This window comes from Hyperolius riggenbachi, chromosome 10 (genome assembly GCF_040937935.1).
Source record: "Hyperolius riggenbachi isolate aHypRig1 chromosome 10, aHypRig1.pri, whole genome shotgun sequence".
Lineage (NCBI taxonomy): Eukaryota > Metazoa > Chordata > Amphibia > Anura > Hyperoliidae > Hyperolius > Hyperolius riggenbachi.
The window spans coordinates 104,064,324-104,079,412 of NC_090655.1; the positions used below are offsets into that span (position 1 = coordinate 104,064,324).

General features: G+C 40.5%; 1 protein-coding gene across 3 annotated transcripts in view; it reads left to right on the forward strand.

Moving 5' to 3' along the window:
- The window catches only part of SEMA4G (semaphorin 4G), a 316,367-nt gene that overhangs the window by 34,742 nt on the left and 266,536 nt on the right, over positions 1-15,089 (forward strand). Inside the window, exon 1 of one of the 3 annotated variants that reach the window (XM_068255252.1) lies at positions 2,060-2,108. The exons of the other annotated variants lie outside the window; for them this stretch is intronic. The gene's annotated coding sequence lies outside the window, so the exon portion shown is untranslated. Of the gene's footprint in view, positions 1-2,059; positions 2,109-15,089 lie in introns of those variants that run through there. 3 annotated transcript variants of the gene reach the window in all.

Here is a 15,089-nt window from a genome sequence, read left to right on the forward strand (position 1 = left end):
TCTGTGTGGTGCTGCTCGGTCAGGATGCAGCATGCTTGCTTATGCTGTAATTATGGAGAGTGCAGGATTTATTGGGTAATGTTAATTTGCTGGAAGCAGAGACACCAGTAACTTCTCTTATAAACTGTGACTGTTTATTACGAGGACTTGCAGCATGCGGAATAACCTGAAAAACCAGCCCGTTTGCCCTCTTTTTCTACGTTTATATTTGATCTGCCTTGTGAGTTACAATTTACAAGCTTTTTTGCAAGTGTAACAGAATTATTGCTTACAGAAGTCTACTGCAGGCAATTTAAGCCGAGTGTGATATTTGAAGTCGTTAGCTGTGCTTTGAGCCTTGTGCATGGTATAGGAAATGCAGCTGAAGCCTCTGTTTGGCACCATCTTGGCTGAGAATCTAGCATGTGTGTAGGTGACGATTAAAGAAACACTGGCGAACAAGCAATGGGCAAGTGCATTGTTCTATCCCTATCCCGACCTACAGGATGCCGCTTTATCATGCACTGCCCCATTGTCCCTCCTCTCTCCATTGTTCAGTACATGATGCCCAGCTAGACCCAAGCAGTGTGTGTGTAGCACCCACTCCCTGTGCATAGTCATATTAAGAGAACTTCTACTGCTCTTTATAGTGAAAGTAAAAGTTTTTACACACAGTGATTGCTTGGGAATGCTTTCACGTGTTCTTTTATGTACCTGAAATTTTAGTTTTGGGAGTATAATCACACTTTGTATTAAAAACTCACTTCAAGCAAATGTGCTTTGTCTGAGCTTGAATAAACAATTATTCTACCACAGTATGTTTCACAGTTAGTTTGAGTGCTTAGCAACTGCCATCTTGCCGGTCGTGTCAGTACTGTGCACACAAGAAGAATTCACAACATTTTTTAACCCTGCTGTGCATGGTCTCCTCAGCCCGTCATCTAAAGTTTAGGCCTGGAACCCACTAGAAAGCGCGAAACGCTATTGCAATCGCTAGAGACTTGTGATAGTGTATTGCAAGCGATTTTGGGGGCAATTTCCCTGCTCCTATGCAATTCATTACAATTGAAACGCTTCCAAAATGCTGCATGTCCTGCGATTGCGATTTGCTTAATTGCAATCGCTGTGGTGGAATCTGCTCCATCCATTTACATTGGCAGAGCGTTTAGAGGAATTGCTAGTGATTGAAAGCGCTCCCTAAACATTCAAAAAAAGGTCTAGTGGGTTCCAGGCTTTAAACTATTGTTTTAAAAAATGATATAATGTATTGGTGCTACATAAGGCATTTTAAAGTAAGATTTATTAAAAAAAAAGTCCCATATTTCAGTAAGCATTGCAAATTATTCATAATATGATTCTTGCAATTTTGTTTCCATTGTTTGTGGTGTATATATATATATAAAGATTGAGCTGTGGTAAGTTTGGGGGTGTGGTTGGTGGTAACGATCACTCCCTGTAGAGGAATTATTGACCATTTTCAGAACCAGTTACTATTGACCCGTATATAGCAAGGTTTAAACTTAAAAATATGTCATTACAACAGTCTGCTATAAGCTTTGGGTGCTTACATTTCATATTTGCATTAAATGTTCAGAGGTTTACATTGTTTGTAATTTGCACTCAGCCGTAGCAGATTTGTTTAATCCAATTTTTCTTTGGAGATCTATTGTGTACTTAGGGTTTGTTCCCAGCATAAAACAAGTGGCTGTACCTTATACCATTATATACGACCATCGCATGTTGCTATTTCATAGCATTGTTTACCACTTATAATTACAATGGTGCAACAGCACTGTGCTACATGCAGAAATGGGTACAGCTTTGCCGTAATGCATCACACAGCAAAACGTGGTGTCTTGTTGGTAACATCAGAATAGCCCATCTATGTTTAATGTCCTTGCAGATCGCAGTGTAATGTACTGTCTTGGACAGCTCTGCACATGGTGTGAACAAGCTCCTAATCTCAGTTCCTGTCTGTTTGTGATCAGTTAGATTTGCCAGCCTTCTGTGCTGAGTATCTGTAAATCCTATTGGTTACAGACTGCTGGAAGTCGGCAGAGGAGGATTGAGACAGGTTACATGCTAGGAGATGGCAGCAAGCAGCAAGAAATCAAAACTCTTCACATGGGGTTTGTGTTTATCCTCTCTAGATGGGCTGACTGTAGTTGCTGGATGAAAACTGTCAAGTGATATTTATACTGACTTCTACAAGCGATGGGAGCGCTTTTGAAACACTGTACAGTTGGTAGATTATTGTAAAAAAATTAAATCCGATTGTGTGTAATTTATTCTTCCAATAGCCATTATTGCAGTTTTTGAAAGGACTTCATTTACAAAGGTTGGACAATCTGTGGTGCAGCAAACCTGGATCAGGTTCTCTTAAAATGTTTGTGGTTACATAGCCCAGCTTGCAGTACTCACTTGGGTCAAATCGGATCACAGTAAAGATCGCTACAGGATAAGTGGTAATTGAGCACTACATAGTATATTGGCAGTAGCGTAACTAAGGAGCTGTGTGCCCCGATGCAAGTTTTACAATGGGGCCCTCCAAGCACGCTATACATAACAATTGATACAGCGCACCAAAACCTGCCAATGGCAACTACAGTGTCAGAGCTGCAAGAAGGGGATGGGGAACCGTTTGTTAATGATTACCACTATTCAAAGTATCTACTGTATAAAAGTGATTATTACCAGCACAGGGCCAATAGAGAGCTAATACTGCAGTTGAGGGAGGGCCCCGATGCAGTTGCAACCTTTGCAACCCCTATTGCTACACCCCTGTTATTGGTGAACTATTGGTGCTGCCTGGACTACGGGGAAGAACACGAGACACTTGGAGTAGGTAAATATTACACTGATCTGCCACACTATGTGTATATGTGTGTGTGTGTGTGTGTGTGTGTGTGTGTGTGTGTGTGTGTGTCTGGAGGGGGGGTTGTTTGTGTTTTGTCAGCCACCAGGAGGGTTGGGAGTTTGGATCCCAGGAAGGGACCCCATACTAATTTTATTGGGGGGGTGCCCCATGGGTTATTGCTGCACCTCGGCTCAAATTGACAATGACCTCAATTCACTAAGCTCATCTTTAATAATGTTTCTATAGTTAACACCATGGTGATGAGGCATGTAGTATTTCGGAAACCTTTTACCTCAGGCAAACCTAAAGTTAACTCTTCTGTCTTTAAGTTAACACTTCAATCGCTGGTGTGCTCCTCTGGATGGGGCGGCAGTGTGTTGCCAATCAGTTACTGCTTACAGTGATGGACATTTGAAGCTCTTGAGGATGGCAAAGGAGGGACACATTTAGAACACAGGCCTTAAAGGGGAACTGAAGAGAGAGGTATATGGAGGCTGTCATGTTTATTTCCTTTTAGACAATACCAGTTGCCTGGCAGCCCTGCTGATCCTCTGCCTCTAATACTATTAGCCATAGCCCCTGAACAAGCATGCAGCAGATCAGGTGTTTCAGTGGTTCAGACTTATAAGTCTGATCTGACAAGACTAGCTGCATGCTTGTTTCTGGTTTTAATCAGATACTACTGCAGAGAAATAGACCAGCAGGGCTGCCAGGCAACTGGTATTGATTAAAAGGAAATAAACATGACAGCCTCCATATACCTCTCTCTTCAGTTCCCCTTTAAGTTTGACACCTGTACTCCAGAGTATTAAACTTTATACGGTATAGTTCAGGTTGGCGGCTTGGAATAATTTTAGCCTGAAGTGTGGGCAGCATTAAAATACTAGACTGGTCTGTGATGAAGAAAACATTTGCTAACACAACCCATAAACAACAGCTTGTGTTGAGTGAAAATTCAAATGTGAAGTTTTTTTTTTTTATCCAACTGGCTGTGTTGTCTGACAGACTCCATGTGGCCGAGTAACCAGAAGCACTAAACGATTGTGTCAGGGGCTAAAAGAAACATAAACTCCTTTCTACTAAAGAAAAGCTATATTAAATATAAACAGATGGTATTTACAATCATTCAGCTTAATGCAAGTGAGATCTCCCATGATGCCTCAGTGAGTGAATATAGAAATCATTCCTTTATGTCCATGAAACTTCAAGCATGCAGCCAAAACTGCTGGTGTCTAGTGTGGTTATAGCCTATTAATGTCACAGAGCCATCCTAATATAATTTGCAGGCAGCTGTTTCAAGCAGAAACTGGCCTTCATCAGGGCAAATAATGGATCAGTATGGCTTTATGGGCAGGACTTGAAGACATAGGAGTCTTACAGTGTACTCAGTTCAGTTATGGTGAAACACTCCCTTACAAAGTCCCTACTGTGGCTTATGGCCCACAGTAGGATATGAAAAACTCTTGCTAATGTACTGCTATGGGGGATTTAAAAAAAAAAATCACATTCCTCAAGTGGCATCACACACATAGCATTAACAAGAGCTTTTCAAATCACAAGCACTTAGAAAAGCGCTGCTAGTGGGTCCCAGGCCTGTTTCTGATTTCTGATTCACCATGACTTAACTTTCTATTCTGTAAAACTCCTAAAAATGCCCATTTCCCAGTTCATGCCCATAGAGTCTTATTAAATCCATGTCTTTAGCCTGAGGTCACGGTGACCATATAGGGCAGGAGTTAATCTTGCAGCTGGCACTCACCGCAGGATTTTTAGAACTGGCATACCATCAGGTGGATACATCAGGGTCTCTGCCAATGGCGCCACTACCCTAGAACCTCCAAGTATAAACCATTATACAGAAACTCATTTCTTCCAGAGTTTCTCTTTAATGCAGCATAATAAAAACAAACTTGGCACTTTTCTTAAATTACTTTTTGATAAGCTTAACTTGCGTTTAACAACGGCTTGTTTACTTTCATTTAATATTTATGATTATAGTGATACAGACTGCGCCCACCGTTAAATGACAACCACAAAAACCTTTTAAAACGTCCTCTATCATCCGCATCCAGAGTATTCGCTATCAAAAAATCCACCAAATTGTCTTTATAAGATATGTATGCAGTGACAGCGCTCCTCTTCCTTCATAATACAACCTGCAGGGTTAAAACGCTCAACATAGTGCATTACTGTTAATTTAAACAATTTTCACACAAACACCCAGTGCAAATCGTGTGTCACTCGTGTTACAATTCTTGTGCGACCAATCATGCGACTCTTTTAAAATACAGGCTCACCAGATGTTAACAACCTCAGTTTCCAGGTGGGTCTTGCGCATAATTCAATGTTACCACTCAGGCACTTGTAAATTTTCCAATGGCTTTAATCCGCTTTTCCACTTAAAAAATCACAATAAAACACACATAGTGTAAATCCATAAAAACAATTGCCAGTGCCCTGCGCTATATAGCACTCACATCAGTATATAGTTAAAAGGCATGTCAGGCTTAGAAAGCCTTGCGGTGTCACCTCCACTGTGGTTCCGGCGTCCCGTCTCCACTACGGCGCATCCGCTATATACGATACTCCCGGCCGACTGTTTAAATGCTAGACTCTGCTGCAGCATACAGAGAAGTGGGAGCAATTCACTCTGCTTTCTGTTATGTCATTCCAAACAACACTATGAGCGATTGCGCTCAGTTTGATGATTTGCCAAAATCAAAAACCTGCTGCCTGTAACATTTTTAGTGCGGTTTTTCTTAAAGAAATGTGCAAAAATGTGAAAATCGCTTTGCAAAATCACATTCGCTAAGTGCTTAGCAGTTGCATTTGGTATTGTGAACTAGGCCTTAGAGAGCACCCAAATGGAGTAGAATGGTGTCCCCCTCCCCAACACCACCACATGACCACACTTATGCCTGTTGATTGACTAAGTCACTCATTGAGGGATGTAGGTCTTTGATAGAGGGGAATTATTGTGGTGGCTAGAAGAAACCTGAAGTGAAATGAATGTGGAGGATGTTATTGCTGAGTAACAGGGACCCTGTAGTGTCTAGATTCTCATGGAAGGCATGGAACATTAGTTCTCTGCTGCTTTATAGATAGCCCCCTATACTAGCCATACACTGCACACTGTTTGTTTTTAATTACATTCCTGCAGAAATCTGTAGGAAAATCTATGATGGCAAGTTGGCAACAGAAGCGTTGCACCAGTCATTGGTAAATTAAGCTATGCGGTCTTTGGACCTCCCTTTCTATTATATAATTTAGAAAACCAAAATAGTGCTTTTCCACATTGACAGTACTTGTTTTATGGACCCTTGTTATAAAGAGATCACCAATCCTGTATGTGTATCGCGGATACTCTTTTGTGTGTGTATCGCGGATACTCTTGTATGTGTATCGCGGATACTCTTGTATGTGTATCACGGATACTCTTGTATGTGTATCGCGGATACTCCTGTGTGTGTATTGTGGAAACTCCTGTGTGTGTATCGCGGATACTCCTGTGTGTGTATCGCGGATACTCCTGTGTGTGTATCGCGGATACTCCTGTGTGTGTATCGCGGATACTCCTGTGTGTGTATCGCGGATACTCCTGTGTGTGTATCGCGGATACTCCTGTGTGTGTATCGCGGATACTCCTGTGTGTGTATCGCGGATACTCCTGTGTGTGTATCGCGGATACTCCTGTGTGTGTATCGCGGATACTCCTGTGTGTGTATCGCGGATACTCCTGTGTGTGTATCGCGGATACTCCTGTGTGTGTATCGCGGATACTCCTGTGTGTGTATCGCGGATACTCCTGTGTGTGTATCGCGGATACTCCTGTGTGTGTATCGCGGATACTCCTGTGTGTGTATCGCGGATACTCCTGTACGTGTATCGCGGCAGGTTACCTTTGAGTCTATTTTAGCCACACATAACCAGTCATCCCAGCTTGTTGCAGAAGGTTTGTAGCTGTTTTATATGAAATGAGTGTCTAGCTATAAAACGACAGTGCGTAGCCTGAATAAACCCATAAAGCGACTATTTCCATTACTCAGCATTATTATTATTATTATTATATATTATAGTTACCTTCCCAAGCAAACAACTGTTGGAAATGGAATTTGAGGATAATAAATGCCTGTAACTTTTCCCAACTTAGCAGGAGATAATGGTGTGGTTGTGGAGGAAGACCTTTTACTGCACACAGGCCATTTCTTGTTCATCATCCAGAACATTTAATACAAAGTTGGTGCAGTTTTTGTATAAGTATGTAGTATGAAAACCCCCGCTAACACAAAAGTGTCATGTTTAATTGTTTGTTCAAACCCCCAAAACTGCAGAAAATTGGCTGGCACTTTTCATGTTACCTGTATTTTGCCAAAGGACGTTTCCCAAGATTTGCCTATCCCTGCCTCCATCCTTCACTCCAAAGGGCAAGCCCCATACATCTCAAATAAAAAATGCATTTAAATTCTCATTTTGTAGCTCCAAAATCTGAAATTTATTGCCATTGACACCAAGCAGTTTCTTATGCATTTTGGAGCAATTTTTATGTGAATGTTTGGATTCCCATTGTGATTGCATGTATGTTTTTCCAACGATTTCGTCTAAAAAAAACAAAACAAAAATGAAACAGGAAAAATGCACAAAACTTGCTTAACAATCTTTTTGTATGTGATTTTTCTTGTGCTACTTTTTATTTAAATCCAAACACAAATGCGAGAGATTGCAACATGCACTGTGATTGGATAAAAGTCACATGGGCCCATATTCAATTAACCTTTTCTCCTGAGTTTTCTCCTAGGAGATAATTTTTCATATTCTCTTTTTTCAGCATTTTCCAATTTTTAAAAAAAGCACCAAAAATAAGTGGAAAAGTACTATGGAAATTATTTTGAGTATTTTCTTGATTGTTGGTGGTTCAGAATGCATTTAATTGAGAATGTGTGAAAATATCCCCAAGTAGAAACCTCGGGTGAAAAAGTGAATTTCATATAGCCCAGACAAATAACATGCAATCTATTTTTGGGTTAGAAATGTGGTCAGTGGAAAAGGGCCCTAAAGCCCCATCTACACGATACGATTCTTTGTACGATTCAATTACGATTCTATTTACGATCCGATTAAATCCGACATGTCCGATCATGATTCGATTCGATTCAATTCGATTTGCCTTTGCAAAACAATGGCAAATCGAATTGAATCGAATCGAATCATGATCGGACATGTCGGATTTAATCGGATCGTAAATAGAATCGTAATTGAATCGTACAAAGAATCGTATCGTGTAGATGGGGCTTTAGACAATCAGTAAAGTTAGGTGTGCATCTCTCTGACACAGTCTTTTCGACAGAGAAGAATGGTGTCGCCCACAAGGAAAGCGGACATTCATACAGTGTGAGGACCCAAAGTTCCAGGATATAATAAACACTGTATTTAGTAATGATAGACTGCTTGGATTTTAGTCTGGCCACATGGAAAGCAATGCTTCCTTATGGCTGTGCCCAGAGATACCACTTCATGTATTATTTGCAGTTTGTTATATAGTATAGCTCATGTTGTTCAGGGATTGTGTGTATTACAGTGATCTGATCCAAGCAGCAGTTCCGCAAAATAGAAATGCTACTTATAAAATGGAAGTATAAAAGCTGATATCGTTTCATAATTGTTATTGGACATCTACTCAAGTAGACTGAAAGCCGCATGTTACTCGATGCACTATTTAAATGCAAATTTCCTTTTGCTGGGTCTCGCAGGGCCTCTGGAATAGAGCATGGAACTGTTGGCTGAGTCCCAGCATCTAATGCGGAGTCATTCTGTGTGTCAGCCTTCTGCAGGATGCACTTCTGTATGGTAAAACCTGTTAGGCTACTTTTGGATTTTATTTTTCAGGGTGTTTATACAACCATCCAGTGTTTATTAAACATGTACAGTCTTTTCACAGGATTTCAGAGTATCTTTTCCACTAGCCTGCTGGATAAACTGTGAGACAAGCTCCATACACAGTTTATTAGTTACATTACAAATTACTACAATTTCAGCCCTGTGAACTATGCAGGAATTGCCACTGCCACATTACTGTATTTTTTAAAGGGAAGATCCTTATTTAATTTAACAGGAAGCTCCCAGTTTCATTTAAAAAAATGTCCATGAGCACTATGCATGCTAGTCTGAAGTTAAGTATTTACAGACAGCTATGATATTCTAAAAGTGACAGGATGTTCAGTTTTCCTTTATTTGAATCCATAATTAAAGCAAACTTTTTGGACTTCCTTTTGCTCTTTTTGGAGTACAGATTGGCCACAAATTACCATCTTACTGCAGAAATGGTTTGTTACAAAGAGAAGAACGTAAATTCTTAAAGCACACTTGCAGTGAGAGGGCTATAGAGGCTGACATATTTATTTCTTTTAAATAGCGCAAATTGCCTAGCTGTCCCACTGTTCATCTGCAATACTGTTATCCATGGACCCCGAACAAGCATACAGAACACGTGCTTTGAGCCAAGTCTGACCAGATGAGCCGTATATTCCGGCGTATAAGACGACTGGGCGTATAAGACGACCCCCCAACTTCTCCAGTTAAAATATAGAGTTTGGGATATACTCGCCGTATAAGACTACCCCTCTTCCAATGCACACCAAATGAAAAAATCATGTACTGGTGCTGTGTATGAACAGATACTGGTGCTGTACTGTATGTCTTACCCAGTATATAACAGTATATAGTCAATTGACTTGTTGCATTGGTCAACTCTCGTTAAGTAGACTGGTCAGCTCTCCTTGTCTACCTGTTTGTCAGAGCGGTATGGAAGAAAAGATTGTGCTCCCTTAGCAGGGAGATCTGAGAGGCGGTAACAGGATAGGGTGTATCACCCGGCGTATAAGACGACCCCCAACTTTTCAGAAGATTTTGAAGGGTTAAAAAGTAGTCTTATACGCAGGAATATACAGTATATGTTTCTTTCAGGTGTGTGATTCAGACACTTGTGCATCCAAAGAGATCAGCAGGACAGCCAGGCAACTGGTATTGTTTAAAAGGAAACCATTATGGCTGCAATCACATGCCTGTGAAAGTGGAGTTTGACATGCATTCATAAATGGCCATTGATGTGGAATGAGCCACTGTTTACATACAAAAATGCATATTCGGTTTACCATAAATCTCTTCTTACCATTCTTCCTCCACCTACATGCTGCCATAGAAGTCCTTGATCATGGTTGTCTGCTTGGCCTCACCCACATCCCATCACATAGAAAGCTCCTCCCTCATAACTGTGCCCCACCCACTTTATTTAATTCCTCCTTCTTCCCCTTTGTTCCCCATGTTGTTGCATGAACATGAAGGAGGATTCAAGCAGACATAGAGAATGCTGAGGAAGGGGGATGGGGGGGGGGGGGGGGTGTTGTTGGGTTCTCCATAACACTGTTCTAATGCCCCCTTTCGCATCATTTGTAGGTTCAGTTCCATTTCAAGGTAGCTGCACATGGGCCAAATGTATTTATTTTTATTTTGGGGGCAGCATTAATCATTTTGAAATGTATTCCTTCTCACCTCTCCAACCAGTTAGTAGCTTTGTCTCAGTTTTGAACAGTTTGATTGAAACTGTCATAGGAAACATCAGTAGATTTTTGACAGGTGAATGAGGGTTGAAAGACCACATTAGTATCACAGTTGGCATTAACTTTGTACTTTATCAGGCAGTGGAACAGCCACAGCAGTGCAAATAATATTACATCAAAGTGAGGACTCCACGTACCAGAAGACCTCAAAAGGGCACTTTTACTTTTTTTTAAATGTACTGTATAATTCTGCGTATAAGACTAGTTTTTAACCCTTGAAAATCTTCTGAAAAGTTGGGGGTCGTCTTATACGCCAGGTGTCATTGATGCGGGGTGATACGCCCTATCCTGTTACCGCCTCTCAGATCTCCCTGCTGAGGGAGCGCAATCTATTCTTCCATACCGCTCTGATAAACCGGTAGACAAGGAGAGCTGACCAGTCTACTTAAGGAGAGTTGACCAATGCAACAAGTCAATTGACTATATACTGTTATATACTGGGAAACCCATACAGTACAGCACCAGTATCTGTTCATACACAGCACCAGTACATGATTTTTTAAATTTGTATTTTAATTTGGTGTGCGTTGGAAGAGGGGTAGTCTTATACGGCGAGTATATCCCAAACTCTATATTTTAACTGGAAAAGTTGGGGGGTCGTCTTATACGCCCAGTCGTCTTATACGCTGGAATATACGGTATTATCATATACATTTTATTATATTTTACAGAAGATATGAAAGATAATCTGTTTTAACAAGCATACTTGCTTTGGCCACGTATCAGGTTCACGTCTTGGGAGAGGAGCAGTTAAACCCCCACAATGGCTGCGTTTTCTTATTACTGCAAGAGGGCTCTGTAGAGATGGTTTGTTAGATGCCAATGCCAATTTTGATTGGTCATTCCAAGGAGTTCCAAGCTTGATACAGGTGTATTCAATTTGCACACAAATCAGAATTATTAGCATCCTGTTGACCATCTCTTCCTTAGTTGGGCCAGTCCAACTAGGCTGACTATCCTCTTCCTTCCCATTTCTTCAACTCCACAAAAGGGTTAGAGGAGAGAATGGGCTTGATTCACAAAATGGTGCTAACTGTTAGCACGGCTTTTTGCGCGTTTTAGCGCGTTTTTGCATGAAAAAACTTTTCGTGCAAAAATTCACGTTTGTGTGTTAATGCAAATTTATCATGCAATAAAGCGAATTTATTGCGCGAACGTTAACGTGTGACAAATTCCGTTAAGGCGGGAACGCATTTTTTTTGCGAGCGAAAACCGTTATCACACGAAATTTTGCACAAACCACTTTTCACAGCGTGCTAAGTGAATCAAGCCCACTGTCTGCTTTCATGTTTTGAGACCGTAGCAACACCCTTCATATAATCTGCTGCTTGTCTGCAGGAGATATTATTTTTGAAACTAAAGATTTAAAAAGAGAAGGCTTTGAGCAAGGAGGTCACTTCTGGTTGATACTTTAGATTTTGTGTTTTGCTTCCTGTATTTCCTTATTGAACTGAAAAAACCTCTTCAAGTCTGCAGATAAGATATAAATGCTCTCACTTACTTTACCTCTAATCAAAGAGCAGTTGAATCCCCCCAAAAAAGTTCTTTACACACTTTCTTTACTTAGCATCTCTTCATGATGTTGCCTGGTAGCACAGTTAAGTGGACCTGAACTCTTGCACAGAAAAATAGAAATGCACCCTGTAGGAATTTAGAGAGTTTAGCCCTATGTAATTCCCACTCATTTGTGTCTAATCACAAGCTGCAATTTGATCTCTCCCCATGTCACATGACTGCCATGGCAGAGATGGTAGATGAGCTCATTTAAAATCACCGGATGTTAACAATATGTCTGCTTCCATGAAAACAGGAAGTAGAAACAGCGCAGATTTATTGCAGGATTTGAATCAGCTGCAGCAAAGAAATGTTTTTCTTTAAAGGTTATTATGCTGTTGTGTATCTTTTAGAGCAAAGAGGAAGTTCTGCGTTCAGATCTGCTTTAAACGCACACTTGAATTGGGGGAAAAGTTGAGTTTTACTTACCTGGGGCTTCCTCCAGCTACCCGTAGTATTTGAGGCCCCTTTGTCCTCCGGATCCCCTGCATTGTGCCATTGCCATTCTAATTAAAGTCTCTGACCCGTCTGGTTTGCGTTCTATAGCAAATGTGATGTCCCAGCCACACGCCTCCTAGATAGCACTCCTGTAGCCATGAGTGTTCTGCGTATGCACGCTTCATAAAGACTTGTAACCAGCAAATGCCCCTGGCAAACCTGAACTAAAAATAAACTAGCTATGCACAGGTGCGTTCTGCACAAAAATGCAGCCGGTATAATTGCACCTCTGAGCAGAGATGTACATTTAGAAAAATAAATTAGTGTTCTTGAATCTGTTTAGATGAATATTAATATGCCTTTGCTACCCAAAAGTACAGCATTGTCATCACAGCTTTGAACTGGTATTGCACCACCTGCAAACTTGGGACGTTGTATTAAGCAAAAGGCAGCGCTTTCTGATCATTTTAAAAACAGTCTGCTAATTTTGGACTTTTGGAGAAAGCAATGTGTGTTCTGAAAAAAAAAATCATTAGAATTCCAGCTCATACTGTGAACTGTTACCTGTTGCGTTAAGCCTGACCTTCCCTCTTACTGACAGCAGGGTGGAGGAGATTCTTTACTTGTGATTGGTCAGCGGTTTGTATCACATGATGTAACTTTTGGCACTGCTGAACAAAAAACAGCTTTAGAAATATAATTTGGCCTTCATATGTTTGATTTTTCACCATAGGCCTTTACTCGTAACTAGTCGAAAGGAAAGCTTAGTGTGAGGTGATCTAAGTTTGTTGTTGTTTTTTTTTTGTTTGTTTTTTTCATAAAGTTTTATCTTTATGTAGGTGTTTAAGGTTGTTGTTGTTCTGCTGTGTAAGTGCTACGTGTTTTTTTGCACACAGCAAAGGTTAACCATTGAGGTGGAGATTATTATGTACATTGTTTTGCCTACAGACAGGTGTTTAAACTGTGAAAGTGAAAATAAGTTTAGCTATACAAAATACATTCCGGTATGTCTTCTAAAAGTAATATGTACCGTATATTAAACCTTGAGGGTTTAAGCCTTATTCTCCTCGGAATAAATATTTTTTTTTCCCTGGTTGGAAGCCCTTTCCCACATCTGCTGTACTCACCCTGGTGCTGGGTAGGCCAGATTTTCTGCCCTCAGCTTCAGCTGCTCCACACCAACATCACCTGTTTTGTTTCTGTATCCCCCAATTGTTTTTGCTGAAGTACAGTATATGTACAACTTACCATGTGTTTTCCACTTCTGCCTTCCTCCTCTCTGCATACATTAAGTAGAATACATCATAGAAATGGTACAGATTTCAAATCTATGTTTTGATCATCCAAAATCATCTATTTCATGAAGCCTCCTGTCTTCTGTGGCCTCCTCTCCCATCTCAGCAAAGGCTTCATTTGAGACACCACTCCTTACCGGTGCTCCAGAAATTGTTTACTTTTTTCAGTTTGCCCTTTTGTAGCAGGTAATTTTTTAAACAGGCTCCGCGGACTTAAAATGCTCAAATGGAATAAGAATACGCAGACGTGAATTTAACTGGATTTTTTTCTCCAATGACAATTCAGAAAGGATTCTCACAGGAATTGGGGTAAAGCAGTGTTGGCTTGGAACTATGTGTTAAAGATGCAATGAAAACAATTTCTAATACTAATTAAGACACTCATTTTACACTAGTCTCGTAGGGAATGGTACAGTTTCACTTCTGTTACTGGAATTACACTTTAAAGCCTACCTGAGCTGACATGATGAGGTGAACATGGACAAATATAGCACCAGTCCTACCTAGAACTTGTTTTCCATCATATTTTGAATTTCAAAAATAAGGATGTGAGACTCTCTAGGGAAGTTCTATATACTATTATTACTAAACATTCAATTCATTGTCTTGTATACGGTAAGTTTACGGTATTGTCAATTCAAGTTTGCTTTTAAACAGCAAAATCACTTTATTCAGTCATAGAACATGTCCTTTCAAGTGACATGATGCTGTGGCTGCATATGGCATACCTGAGGCCATTAAAGTCGCAAAAAGAAGTCGGCACACCATCCACTTGTTTATGGGTGCTTGACGAGGTGACATGGGCAGTGTCACAATCAAAGTCCAAAATTGCAAAAATCGTCAGCACACCATTAGTCAAAAGCACATCAAATTTATTGTGCCAGTTTCCACAAGATGGACCAACAATTGTTTCGGGGCCACGCAGGGTCCCCCTTTATCAACCACATGCCTTGATAAAGGGGGACCCTGCGTGGCCCCGAAACAAATGTTGGTCCATCTTGTGGAAACTGGCACAATAAATTTGATGTGCTTTTGACTAATGGTGTACTGACGATTTTTGCAATTGAGGCCATTAAAGGTCTCCTCACCGGTCTGCCTACTATGGGGTAGTATAAACAGCAAGTAATTTATACATAAATTGAGGGTTTAGCAGGTCTGTGGCAGATCCAATACAGTGCGATTTGTAAAATGTAACTTTTAATCGTCCGCTTAAAATAGGTCAATGTATTTAACAAATATCATAAAAAGTCCATATGTGAACACATTGGATATCAAAATTGTGCCTAACATGCATTTTGCGGCCTTTAAACCAGTTGCTTCTGTAGAGGCAAAGCATTGAAATTTCAATAGTTG